This window comes from Cryptomeria japonica, chromosome 3 (genome assembly GCF_030272615.1).
Source record: "Cryptomeria japonica chromosome 3, Sugi_1.0, whole genome shotgun sequence".
NCBI classification, from domain to species: Eukaryota; Viridiplantae; Streptophyta; class Pinopsida; order Cupressales; family Cupressaceae; genus Cryptomeria; species Cryptomeria japonica.
The window spans coordinates 916,283,679-916,294,157 of NC_081407.1; positions in this window are offsets into that span (position 1 = coordinate 916,283,679).

Sequence of the window (10,479 nt, forward strand, 5' to 3'; positions counted from 1 at the left end):
TGTTTTCTATGCTTGCTTGTACCTGAGATTGGAATGGCTTGCATCATGAACCCTGGATTGATGGAATAAGGGTATATGAATATCATCCTCACCTATAGGAACAAAGATATGCAAAAAATTTCATGAGATGGAATGACATTTTTGCAGGAAGATTGGTTTATGAATTGCAGGGAAACACAAATAAGAGGTTGTCGACGGAAGCAATGGAATTTATTGGTATTTATGGTAGTTTCTTTATTCAATTCCCTTAGTTCACATATATTAGAATTGGCAACTTTAAGGGTGAACCTTTAAGGTTACCCAAGTATGTCTTGGATAGCTATGTTTTAATAGAAGTTAGTCGACAACTAGCTTATATTGACAAGAAAAGTGGAGGGAAGTTCGAGGTGGTCTTTCCTGTAAAACTTGGACACTATAGTTGTGCATCAATTTCAGATGCCTTGAACCTTGAACTTGAACTTGAACTCAAAAAGTTCAATTTGCAGTAGTATGTTTCTAGATATAAATTTGATAGTCAAGGATTTGCTATAGAGAATTTAGATGTTGATAATGGTTTTCAACATGAATCTCAGTTGGAGGATTATTGGGAGAACTCTGCTAATGAGTTTGAAGTTAGAAGAAGGTTGTGGTCAAGATTCACGGTGCAACAAATTATAACAATGGGCTTATCCATGAACGTTTCTGATGTGCAAGAAAAGATGAAGACGGAGAAGTTGTTGATCCTGAGTTTTATGAAAGGATACAGGGACAAACTATCCTAGAAATTGATTGGAATAGGAAAGGGGACGATAATATTCAGGCCAAAACCTTTAATGTGATCAGAAGAACGGAAAGATGGTTGAAAGATCATTGTTTTAGACAAAGGCCTATACTTGTACCTAAAGATAAGAGAGTTGGTCGAACTTGTGCGACTTCCCAAACATCTCTTCCTTCTTCTAATGTTGTTGTTGATATTGTAAGTGATGAGAAACAGAGGATGGAGAAGGCCAAAATTGCAAGTTTAGGAGAGTCTTCTGTGGGTCTCGCCTCTGCTCGTGTTACTAGGTCACGTAGTAGGAAAAGCAATCAGAAAACCCTTGCAAGTTCACTTGTAGGAGACTTGGATTTTGAGGAATAAACTCAAGGAGCAATGGATACTCAGATATAGGACCAACCCATCATAGATGTTGCAGATAAAGGAAAGGAAATCCAACAACCTGAGGATTCTGGGAATACCATGGTCATTATCACCATTAACCAATAATCACCATTACCAAGGAAAACATCCACCACTCCTAAGTGGCTGAGTGCTTCGCTTACTAAGAAGAGGAATGTAATTCCTATTTCAATCCCAATGGAGGATATGGTCAACAAGTGCCTGGGAAGAACATCAAATTCCAAGAGACTTAAAACAAAAACCATGATCGATGTGGATGAGAAAATAGGAGATTGGATTGCAGAAGTAGCTAGACCCCCAACAAATAAGGAGGTTGAGAATATCATTGAGAAAGATTTCATCATTGAAAAGATTGATCTAGGGGCGACTTCCCGGGCTGCTGATGCAAAAAAATTGGAGACTTCAACCAAAAGGATCCTCATGAGGACTTGGAAGGATGAAAAAGACAAAAATGAGATGAAGCAAATTATAATGCAAATGGCTCAATATATCAATGCTATTCAGAATCCAAATCCCCAACAGCTTTCCCAAGTCTCTTTGTCGTTTGATCCAAAATCTCCCATGAACCAGAGGTTACTTGATTAGGTTCAAAGGAGCTGGATGATTACATACGTCTTTAGTGATTGGCTTGAATCAATTGCACAACAAGGAATTAGTTATATTTCTGTTTCGGTCATGTAGCGTTGTAAAATGTACGCACTTGCTAGGGTGGTACAATTTCACACCTAGTTTAGCACCCACCTTAGTGCATTTTACATTTTGCATTACATTTCTCCTTTAGCACTTAATTAATCAAATTAATTAGGTCTAAGGTCCTATTTCATCGTCCGCTATATCATAAAGTTGGGCCCTTTCGTTAAAGTGTGCCCTTTTCATTTTATTCCTCCAATACATCATTCAATCAAAAACCCTAATTAAGTCCTATTTTGAACTTGGGGGCTTGGTTTCGGGGGTCAAAACATCTCGAAATCACCTGTAACTTCGGGATTCTCTCTAAAATCATCATATCTGACGGCCCTGAAAATTTGGTGAAAAGTTATCGGGACCGTGGCGCCCAGAGTGCACATGGTCCCGGACATTTTTCCCAAAATTTTGGGAGCACAATCCAATCATAAAATAAAGCTTAACCCCAAGAAATTGGTGGGAGATTCAATCTCTAGGTCGGCCAAAAGATGAAATTACGACCTAGGGTTTCATACATAAGAGCTCTCTTTCTTCATTTGAAAGGATCCGAATTTTGTTTTCAGGAACCTCATATGCAGCAAAAGAGAAGATCTTTGAAGAATTCAACAACATTCAACATCCCTCTATCAAGCACTTATCAAATTCATTCATCCACTTAGGGCTTGGAAGGCATTGAAGAACAATAGGAGATTACCGACTGAAGATTGGCTTGTACCCCTCCCTCGAGGGTTGGGTATGATTTCATGTTGTTTTCATGTCTTTGCATAAGCTTCAATATATCCTTTATTCATGCTTTAGATCATTTTGCATCTTGATTTAGAGCATTTACATCGTCATTTACAAGCAATTAGGGTTTACTTTCTAGGTTGCTCTAGTTTGCTTGCTTGCATTTTAGGACCTTGCACACACACTAGGTCTGCACACACAATACATTTTACAATACAACTTGGCTATTCGTGGAGGTGGAAATCACCGAAGCGGGGGTTTGACTAAGGCAAAACCCTATATAGCCGCCCATACCCTTTTCAGATATAAGTGCAGGTTTCGGGACTCGGACGACGCCGCAGGAGACAGATCCGGGAAAAGCAGGTTGAGACAACACTCCACATCAAATTGCAGAGAAAAAGACCTGGATAGGGGCACTGGGTGCCCTGGTCCTACCAGGACAGGGGCGTTGGGCGCCCTGGTCCCTGGGACAGAGGCGCTGGGCGCCCTGGTCCTCTGGACAGACAACATTTTTTGACATTCCCGACAGTTTTCCAGAGTGCAAAACAGCAGTTTCAGGTGCAGTTTTCGGGACAGAATCAGGACAGTGGCACCCGCGCCCCCGTCCCGAACATTTTCAATCCGATTTTGACTCTGGGTACGCATTTGCATTCTTATTTCATCCTTGTATTTACAACTGTTCATTGTTTAATCTCAATTCTGCAATCTTGTTATTCGTTTGTACATGCATTTTGGGATTAGGACTTGAACTTGCATCATTTTATCTTTCAATTTCAACAAAGGAATAGAAATCCTAATAGGTAGCCCGTGGCTTTCTCTTTCACAAAAAGAAGTAGCCAATTGTGTGATACCTCTAGGCTCTTTTGTATTCCGTAATGTGTGTCAAAAGGTAGGATTGGGGCATGTTAACCTAGTCTTGCTTTTTCCCCTACACATTTTGGTGAACCCGACGTGAAAATATCATTGCTTCCTCTTGCATTGCATTTGTTAGATCTAGATCTAGATTTAGTGTGTTTTCATTTCATTTCATTAAAAAGAAAAGGAAAAAAAAAGAGTGTGTTTCTTTGCATTGTGTGTTTAAATTTTATGCAATCTTTTCAAAATGTCAGATTTTTATTTGCAAAATGTTCGTGCTTTTGATGATTATTATGAGTATAGCCAAGATGAATTAGATGAAGCTTTAGATGAGTTTTTGAACCCTAAAGATGCCAAACCTTCATTTTACCAAAAACTCATAAACCTTGTTACTATGCCATTTAGATGTGATGAGAAAGATAAGTCGAATGGTTCCTCTCAAGGGTACATTCCTATCAACTCTTCCACTGAATCTAGTAACATGGTTGTGTTCAATAATCCCCTCTATGAGGAGATGTCTCCTTTTGAATCAAAAGATAAACCTTTTAATCGATATGATCATGCTTTGTTGGATGATGCTCTTGATGACTTTGTGGCTTTATCGAAATCTTTAAACAAGAACAAGACTTCTAAATTGGTTAACATGATAAACCTGAATGAACATAATAAGCCTCTCTTTGAAGTCCAAGGTGCTTATCCTTCTCCCACCTTTCAAGTTCCTAAATCACCTCTCCTTACTATCCAAGGAGGGTACGATCATGATTCCTGTCGTACTCCGAATAAACCAATTATCACCGTGCAAGGAAGAAAACCTATAAGTCCCTATAGTTATGCCAAGCAAATAACTAGAGAGAGTTATCATGCGGTTGCCCATACTTATCACACCAAAAATAATAGGCAGCCTAATCCTCCTCCTGTTATTCTGGTTTCTCTTCCTAATCCTCAACCAATTCTTCCACAAGCTCCCCGTATTTCACAAGTTATGGGTAAGGAATATGATCTCATAGAACAACTTAAAGCTACCCCTGCTAAGATATCCCTCTGGGATTTGATTCAAACTTCTTCCGCTCATCATGGAATGTTACAAGATGCCTTGAAAGATTTGAATGTTCCTCCACCGAATACATCTAGTAATATAGCATCTTTGGTTAACTCTGTGATGAATCCAAAAGCTCAAATTGTGTTTACCCAAGACGAGTTGCCTACTAGTGAAATTCAACAACAATATGATCCCTTGATGATTGTGGTTATCATGAAAGACACTGCTATAAGACGAACACTAGTAGATAATGGCTCTGGCCTTAATGTGTGTAGCATTAATCTATTGCATAAGATGAATGTGGATACATCTCTCATTGAGCTTGACTCTCGTCCCATTCAAGGCTTTGACAATGTGGCTAAGACTTCATTAGGTATTATCACCTTACCTCTCACAGTGGGACCTGTTACTTTGCCTACTCCTATCCATGTTATGTCGGGAAATTTAACATATAACTTGTTATTAGGGAGGCCTTGGATTCACAGTATGCAAGCTGTCCCCTCTACATTGCATAGACAAGTTAAATTCATCTATAACAATAAGACATATACCTTGATAGGTGATACTAATTTCCAAGCTTGCTTACAAACATCTACTTCCAAAGGGGGTTCTTCTAAGCCATCCTCATCTAGTGATGACTCTTTAAACAAGATACCTATCGATGAATCCTCACTCTCTGATGATCAAAATTCTTTGGATGAGTCTGGAGCTCCTGAGGAAGATTCTTCTCAACTTGAATCTACACATAAGAAGGATTTTGATCCTGAGAAGGTCCTCGCAGAAGACGATTGGGGATCTCTTGATTTCAACCCTACCTTTGTAGGTGAGTATAAGGTTCCTTCTAAAGAGCTTAAAGTTGAAAAGAAGGAAGAAGCTAAAAATCAATCAATCTTACCTGAACCTATGAGTAATAATTTTGTGGCCGCTTCTCAAACTTCTTCTCCTCACACCTCTAATTATGAAGAGTTTGATTCTTTGTCCTATGAAAAACCACCTTCTCTTTCTGAAATGGCTGATCGTTATGGTCGTGGTTTTCGCATTTTTGCTAAGCATGGGTATCATGGAAATGGTTGCGGTGCTCATGAACAAGGGATGAAGGTTCCTCTAGAGACTAATTTTCATAATTATGCCTTTGGACTTGGCTATAATCCCTGCAAACGCACTAAAGCTTCTAAAAGACCATGCATTAGTGTTAATGCTATCTCGACATCTCTATCAATGCAACACCCTGAGTATATTGATGGGGATCCTTTGTGTGACTGTGCTTTGGATATCTTCCCTACTGACGATGCTTTAGCTGAGTTCTTGGGAGCCTATGACACTCTTCCTCGTTATCATCACAATAGGGGACTCCCTTATTGTTTGAACACTGAAGCCTATTTTGGAAAAGAGATTGATAATGATGAGATTGTGAAAGAATTCCCTCAGTTAAAGGACACTCCTCAACAAAGTAATCTTCTCATAAGTGACACCACTGATGTTAAGATGGATCCTTGCAATAAAGAGAAAGTTATTAAAATTGGAAAATGTTTGGATGAAGAGGAACAAAAACAATATGAAAATTTATTGCATGAATTCCCCGAAATCTTTGCTTGGACATACTCTAACATGCCTGGTATAGATCCTAAGATTGTTACTCATAACATTGTCTTAGTTCCTGATGCTAAGCCCGTGAAACAAAAGATTTGAAAAATGAATCCTAAGGTGGCTCTGTTTGTTAAGGCTGAGATTGAAAAGTTATTGGAGGCTGGATTTATCCGCCCTATTGACTATTCCCCGTGGATTTCAAATATTGTCGCTGTGGCTAAACCAGATAATAAAATAAGAATGTGTACCGATTTTCGAGATTTAAATAAGGCTTCTTTAAAAGATGATTTCCCTCTTCCAAATATTGACATGATAGTTGATTCTACGGTAGGACATGCCTTGTTATCCTTCATGGATGGTTTTTCAGGATACAATCAAATTTTCATTAACCCTCAAGATCAATTCAAAACCACTTTCACCACTCCTTGGGGTACGTTTTGTTGGATAATGATGCCTTTTGGACTTAAAAATGCCGGTGCAACTTATCAACGAGCGATGACCCTTATCTTTCATGATTACATGCATAAGATTTTAGAGGATTATGTTGATGATATTTTAGCCAAATCCTTTCTTCGCATAGATCATATTAAAATCCTTCGTCAAATCTTTGAAAGAATTTGTAAATATCACATGCGCTTGAATCCCTGAAAATGTGTTTTTGGTGTGGATAGTGGAAAACTATTAGGATTCATAGTTTCGCATCGTGGGATCGAGGTGGACACTAAGAAAATAGATGCTATTGTCAACATGCCACCTCCTAGAAATGTGTCTCAACTTAAAAGCTTACAAGGAAAGATTCAAGCTATTCGTAGGTTCGTATCTCAACTTGCAGATCGTACCTTTCCTTTTACTCAACTTCTTAAAAAGGATATCACTTTTCAATGGAATGAAGATTGTCAGCAAGCATTTGAAGATTTAAAAGTGTATTTGGCTAGTCCTCCTATTCTTCAACCTGCCGAACCTTCTAAACCCTTCCTTCTGTATACAGCTGCTTCCTCTCATGCTCTCGCAGCATTGTTGGCACAACATGATAAAGATGGTAAGGAATGTCTGGTTTATTACATAAGTCGTACCTTACTCGATTATGAGACCCGATATTCTGCGATAGAAAGACAATGCTTGGCCTTGGTGTTTGCGACTTAGAAATTGAGACATTATCTTTTAAATTCAAAAGGCCACATCATGGTAAAGTTTGATCCTTTGAAGCATCTTTTCTCTAAAACTGATTTATCAAGACGCCTAGCTAAGTGGGTTATGATGTTAACTGAATTTGACCTTAAATTTGTTTCACAAAGAGCAATTAAAGGACAAGTGTTGACCGATCACTTAGTTGAGGCCCCTTCACCTTTCTCCTTCCCTAACCCTAAGTCTTTTCTCGACGACTTCATTCTTTCTATAGAGAAAGATGAAACTTGGGAGTTATACTTTGATGGCTCTAAGTGTCGTACGGGATCGGGGGCAAGTGTTGTTCTAATTTCTCCTACAAGGAAATCCATTCCCTTATCCTATCGTCTAAATTTCCTGTGTACCAATAACATTGTTGAGTATGAGGCTCTTATAGCGGGAATAAAAGCAGCCTTAGCTCTGAATATAAAACACATACATATTTATGGAGATTCTCAATTGATTATAAGACAAGTAACAGGACTGTATCAAGCAAAACAAGACAAATTATCACAATATAAAGACCTTGCCATCTCTTTATTACAAAAATTAGATTCTTATACCATGGAACCTGTTCCTCGAAAAGATAATCGACATGCGGATGCAATGGCATGTGTGGCTTCTCTTGTATCTTTAGAGGACCCTGTAGTTGATCTTAAATTTGTTATTCACAACCTTATTTCTCCAGCTATTGTAGACGATTCTAGCTTGGTAACATGTTGTGATTTTATAGACTCAGATGAATGGTACTTGCATATCGTAAGATATTTGACCGATGGTACCTTTCCTGATTCCGCTAATAGGAACACTAGGGCTAGAATCCGCAAGCTGTCTGCTAGGTATATCATTCTTTCTAATGTCCTTTACCGAAGGGGTTATGATGGTCTTCTCCTTCGTTGTCTTAACAAATTGGAAATCCCCGTTGCTCTTGAAGAGGCACATTCAGGTGCCTGTGGGGGGCATTTTGGGGGCAAATCCTTGGTTCTAAGATTGCTTCGCATGGGATACTATTGGCAAACTATGCAGAAGGATTCTTTTTCATTTGTTAAGAAATGTCATCAATGTCAACAACATAATAATCTGATTCATGCTCCTGCCCAAGAAATTCGTTCTCAAGTAGCTTCTTGGCCTTTCTCCGCATGGGGTTTGGATCTTATTGGTAAAATTTCTCCTCCTTCATCTCAAGGACACACCTTCATTATAACCGCAACAGATTACTTTACGAAGTGGGTAGAAGCTATTCCCCTTCGCTCTACTACTGCTGAAGTGATTTGTCAATTTCTTCTAGAAAACATCATTTCTCGATTCAGGATACCTTCCACTATAATCTCAGATAATGGGACATCATTTAAGAACAAGGACGTGAAGAAATTCCTCGAGAAGTATCATATCAAGCATCGATTTTCTACACCATACTATCCTCAATCAAATGGTCAAGCCGAATCATCCAATAAAATAATTGAACAAATTCTTCGCAAAACCGTGAATAAGCATGGTAAGGATTGGAGTAATCAGCTAATCTATGCTCTTTGGGCCTACCGAACGAGTGTACGAATTGCTACGAGAACTACTCCTTATAATCTTGTTTATGGTGCTGACGCTATTATGCCCTTAGAGTTAGAGATTCCATCACTTAGGGTTTCTCTCAAAGGTATAGTAGATGATGACTCTTATAGAGAACAACGACTTCAACAGCTTGAGATGCTTGATGAACAACGTATAAATGCTCTTGAGCATATTCAAGCGTATCACAAAACTCTACAACGAAGCTATAATGATAAGGTTATTCAACGTTCCTTCTCAGTAGGTGACTTAGTCCTCTATGAGAATCAGCGCAATGTGAATGCCTTACTTGCAGAAAAGGGAAAATTTAGTCCTAATTGGCTTGGACCATATATCGTTATTGAAGATTATGGATCAGGTGCTTACAAAATAGTGGATGTAGACGGTACGCCTCTTAAAGAACCTATCAATGCTATGCACTTGCATAGATATTATGCTTAATTCTTCATTTCTTATTTATCTTCTTTTCAGTTCTTCAACATTGGGTAATATGTTAGTATCTCCTAATTAGAGCAAAATAGAATTAAATGTTATGGTGTTTAATCTATATTGCTTCGTTCTCGACAAGCCTGTCCCCTTACTTTATAGTTTGTCTTGAATTCATTTATGAAAATTGTAAAAGATTTACATTTCCATTATGCTAGCATATTATACAGTGTCTTTATGTGTTAAGTAGAATCGTATCATGTTGTGTTTAAGCTCAAAATTAAATCACATTAGTTATATGATTCTTAGACTTAATGCATAGTTCTTCCCTATCATCAATGTAGTACTTGATTAAATATTTTAATTAAGTCTTGCATGTATCAATTTAATCATGGAGTATTGAGAAATCAATCACATGGCAATTAAATCCTGAATATACATGTACATCTACCAAATGTATTAGATTTAATCAAAGAAAAATATACATTGTTTTAAGTATTAAAGATAACACATTTGAGACAAAAGAGAAGCATGTATATATATATATATATATGTGTGGATCGTGTACAAATATAGGTCACTGTACATCCAAAATGTGACCTATCCTACATCATAAAATCATCTCCTATCCCTAGGGCTAGTGGCTGGAGAGTGTCGACTAGATGCTCCCTCCTGATCCGACCATGCAGGTGGACCCATAGGTGTGTAACGCGATATAGATCGCGAGTGACTCCGAGAGGAACTCCTACGATCCCTATCCATAAGGATCGCACGATAGGAGGTAGCCTCGGCCTGAGCAGCTGCTAGATCTCGCCGCGCCCGCTGAAGGTCCTCTGATAGGACTCTCTCTCTCTCTCTCTCCATATGTCTACTTGTACTCGGAATGGGGAAAACAAGTCCTCATGTCGACCCACGTTCCCCTGAGGCCTATAAGCAATCTGTGAGGAACTCGGGATCTATGCCATCGTGGAAATGTCTGTCACTACTTGCTGAATCAAGGAACGCCACTCCTACACATTAGCTGTAGCAGTAGAACATATTCTTGTATTAGTACCATTCTATATATCATCAAAACATTAATCAATCAATATAAACCTACTATACCTGGATCTCCCTCACGCCAGTAGGGATCATGATATGGTAGCATCTATGACTAGGAACTACTAGGCTCCCCTCGCTCGAATAATCTATGCACGATGGGTGTAGGCTGGACGGTACTAGGAACAAGTCTCCGTATCGCCTCATGTTCCCCCTTTTGGGGAATAAGAGGAGGATCCAG